This window comes from Diaphorina citri, unplaced genomic scaffold (assembly GCF_000475195.1).
Source record: "Diaphorina citri unplaced genomic scaffold, Diaci psyllid genome assembly version 1.1 scaffold5678, whole genome shotgun sequence".
Taxonomy (NCBI): domain Eukaryota; kingdom Metazoa; phylum Arthropoda; class Insecta; order Hemiptera; family Psyllidae; genus Diaphorina; species Diaphorina citri.
In genome coordinates this window covers 8,851-13,169 of record NW_007383054.1, presented here as the reverse complement: position 1 = coordinate 13,169, position 4,319 = coordinate 8,851, and the positions used below count along the sequence as shown (strand labels likewise).

The following is a 4,319-nucleotide window of genomic DNA, read 5'->3' as shown; positions in this document are numbered from 1 at the left end:
TATCGGGTCGAAAGATTTTTGGAAAACTGGTACACTTTCAGTTTAATAGTGTTACCCTGAGTGTACTGATTTATTAAATTAGGATTTCAATCAGCATTGTGGTTGGACTGTGTGGTTTCATTTACTATAGTTGTATATGCTGAGGTTGGGTTTCTACTTGTGAAAAGTCAGGTTCCGCCAATATTGGAGGGTTGGAAAGGTTGCTTTTGTTGTATAGACCTTTGTTAAGATCCGATGTGGTGTGACTCGCTTATGGGGCATCTCTTCTCACACTGAAGATTTAATCAGACATCTGGTATCCACCCTGCGCTAGCAGTTCATACTATGGCTTCCTCTACTTGGCAGTGAGATGTTATAACATCGGTGTAATGACCCGATACTGTATCTAACCAAAGTCATGTCACTATAGATTATCATATATTCGTAGCACTGTATCTGGTTATTGTTTTCTCACTCGGAAACGACCCGAACTTACTAAAACTTACCCAAATATATTACTATGGTGTTTTTCACTCAGAAATAATCCAAACTCACCAAACCTTACCAAATGATGTTACTATGCTTATTGTCTTTGTACTTTGTTGCGCTACGCTCATACGTCATATTATTATGCTAAGTTTCTGCAAAAAGTTATGAGATCCCCCCAAAAAATGCCACTTCGTGGCATAAAAAAGACCCCGCCAAGTCGTTCCTCCCAAAATAAATCAAGTGCCCACAAAAAATAAACAAAAATCCATCCCACCCCAAAAAAGATTATTAGAAATCAATTTTGTACCCCGCCTTTTATTCACTTCATAGATTGTGTGCTCTTCCTTCTCGTAGTACCTACCTTTCTTTCCCCTCATTGCACTCCTCTTTCCTCTAATCTCGCTTCTGCTTCACTGCATTGGCGGCGTGCCATCTATTTATTTTTAAAGCATTGCACGCCGCCAATGCAGTGAAGCAGAAGTGAGATTAGAGGAAAGAGGAGTGCAATGAGGGTAAAGAAAGGTAGGTGGCACGCCTCCAATGCAGTGAAGCAAAAGTAATATTAGAGAGAGAGGAGTGCAATGAGGGGAAAGAAAGGTAGGTGCTACGTGAAGTAGGAGGACACAAATTATGAAGTGACTAAAAGGCGGGGTACAAAATTGATTTTTAATCTTTTTTGGGGTGGGATGGAGTTTTGTTTATTTTTTGTGGCACTTGATTTATTTTGGGAGGAACGACTTGGCGGGGTCTTTTTTATGCCACGAAGTGGTATTTTTTGGGGGGATTCCCGATTTAGGTGCTGGGTCAACACGAGAACACCAGAAAGTAACCCGTTGAAATATTTGCAATCGAAAAACGAGTACAAATTACAGTTAGTTGTAAAGTAACTTCCCGAGATCAATAGTAGGAATATGTGAAAATGCCAAGTTTGACCTTTAATTTGTGAACTCCTACTTGTCTGTATCTCCAAAATACATCTGGTACGAAAAAGCGGACTTCCCAATGTGTTCAAGGAGATCGACAGCGACGCTGACAAACAGCTGAGCCGAGAGGAGGTCAGCGAGTACCTTAAGAAACAAATGGTGGCCGCTGAGGGAAGCGAAGGTGAGATTTCCCATGGAATTGGCGAAAACCACCTTTTAATTTTTCGAAGAATTTAAAGTGGGGGATTATTCCCTGAAGGAGCTCTTCCACTTTTTATTATTATTAAAGAGGTTTGATAGAGGGAACTGTAACAACGGAGGTCTTATCGTCCCGAAATGGAAGAGAGAAGGAGTACAGGATAGGAGAAAGTCAGTCGCCAGTCCCCAAGTTAACGAATCTTATTTGCATTAAAATTTGCCCTACCTGCCTAGTTAGCTTGGAAAGTGGCGCGACTGCCTTTCCCTAATAGGTCACCGGTTCGATTCCCGCCCGGGGCGTATTTTATCCGAAATAGTAATCAAAACAACGTCACTCCTTACCTAATCTGCACTATCTTTTTTTTTTCCAGTAAATCAATTTTAATTTATTTTTAAACATATACATTTTTAAACAAAAATACAATTTAAACATCTATTGATGATTTTACTCCTTGTCTAAGTGAATCGTTTTTACATTTCAGGGGCGGAGGACGTGAAGCACATGCTAGAAGAACACGACAAACTAGTAGAGGAGATCTATCTTAAACAGGTCTTGATCTCCAGTAAATCAATTTTAATTTATTTTTAAACATATACATTTTTAAACAAATACAATTTAAACATCTTTTGATGATTTTACTCCTTGTCTGATTGAATCGTTTTTACATTTCAGGGGCGGAGGACGTGAAGCACATGCTAGAAGAACACGATAAACTAGTGGATTCCCGCCCAGGCCGACCTTTATCCCAAAGTCCCAAACAGATAAGGATCGTTCTAGGAACGGCTGCCTTTCTCCTATCCTGTCCTCAATAATTTATTTCTTCTTCAAACTAGTAGAGGAGATCTTCCAACATGAGGACAAGGACAAGAACGGGTTCATTTCTCACGACGAATTCTCGGGCCCCAAACACGACGAGCTGTAGACCACGGCGCTGAGATGACACCGGGGCCTCTCCCGTAGCTCCGGGACTGATTTAGAATAAGTTATATCTTTCTGGGAAGGACCAGCCTTCGTGCGGTCTTGTGTATTCCGCAGTCCGCACTGATTATCACCTTCGCGAGGTTGTCGTGTTTCCGACACTGGTTTTTAGTAATTGTACCTCTTATTGTGGGGGCTTGATAATAATTATACCTCATATATCTGGGTGCTATTCCATAAAGAACCTCCTTTTTTAGGACTGTCGGTGTGGGACTAAAAAACCCATCAGTGCCTGGTGGCTCCCTAGAAAATAATTTCAGCTGATTTCATTAGTTTCCTTCCTGTAGGATACCTAAGGAATGTAAAACATGGACCGCATAAGTGTGACGTCATTGTGACACAAACATTGGCTATAAAGGCCAATGAAAGTTGTTAATGAACTTTTGATTAATTAGCAAATCACGTATGATGTGTCCAATTTTACGTCATCACTTAAGCAGTCCATAAATAAAAGCAACAGAATTATTGTTTATAACGTAGGTAACTGTTATATTTTATTTTTCCAATTTACTATACCCACATTCCTTTAATTCCCTCATAGATTAATGTACACTGGGACAAGCAATTAGAAGAAAGCGAGCCTTCGTGCGGTCTTGTGTATTCCGCAGTCCGCACTGATTATCACCTTCGCGAGGTTGTCGTGTTTCCGACACTGGTTTTTAGTAAATGTACCTCTTATTGTGGGGGCTTGATAATAATTATACCTCATATATCAGGGTGCTATTCCATAAAGAACCTCCTTTTTTAGGACTGTCGATGTGGGACTAAAAAACCCATCAGTGCCTGGTGGCTCCCTAGAAAATATACATTCTAAGTTAAATATAGGAAAAATCGTTTGCTAGTGTTATCATAAAACTGTTATGTCAGTTAAGTTAGCAAGAAATGTCAGTTAGCAAGAACTTCAAAAAATGTTGGAGACCCTAGTGTCATGAAGCAAAAACTTCTTCTTACTTTGGGGGAAAATAGGAACCCGTTTTATAAGACACCCTCTATAAGACCTCGTACCACCCTGTCCTTAAGTCCTTACTCCTAAGTCTTATCTTACCGCGAAGAGCTGAAAACCTAAAGCCGTATGTAAATGTGAAGATTTGTGTTTCAAGCTTCAAGCCTACTTTCAAGCTTACTTTAGTGTGATATTTGTGATTTAGAAAAGATGTTTTAAGCTGACTGGAAGATGTTTTAAGAAGCACCAGAACAGCTAGGTTTTGAAAGAGGGAAATTTGAGAGATGTATAATGAATTCGAAAACTAACGTCATTGTGACACAAACATTGGCTATAAAGGCCAATGAAATTAAATAATGAAAGTTGTTAATGAACTTTTGATTAATTAATCACGTAATATGTGTCCAATTTTACGTCATCACTTAAGCAGTCCATAAATAAAACCAACAGAATTATTGTTTATAACGTAGGTAACTGTTACATTTTATTTTTCCAATTGACTATACATTCTTTTAATTCCCTCATAGATTAATGTACACTGGGCCAAGCAATTAGAAGAAAGCTGTCATTTTTCAAGTTTCCTTTCGTCCCCTTTACTCTTCTTGGCTTAAATCAAATTTATTTGAAACGTAAGGCCTACGGCCTAGGTAAATATACGAAAATCATGTCTTTTATGATGACAATACCGAATTATATCACGTTGATGATCTTGGGTCCAATTATCCAAAGAAAAACAGAGAAAATGAGAGCGTTCCTCTAATTGCTTGGGGCAGTAGATTTTTTTTTTTGTACATTCCTCAAAAGGTAC

The 4,319-nt window shown here is 39.0% G+C and overlaps 1 long non-coding RNA gene across 1 annotated transcript; it reads left to right on the top strand.

Annotated features, from left to right (window-relative positions):
• Window positions 1–1,459: 1,459 nt before the first annotated feature.
• On the top strand, window positions 1,460–2,125 carry LOC113472472. The gene is made up of 2 exons (XR_003394757.1): window positions 1,460–1,572; window positions 2,072–2,125. It is a non-coding gene; the product is annotated as an uncharacterized LOC113472472 (long non-coding RNA).
• The last annotated feature ends 2,194 nt before the right edge of the window (window positions 2,126–4,319 follow it).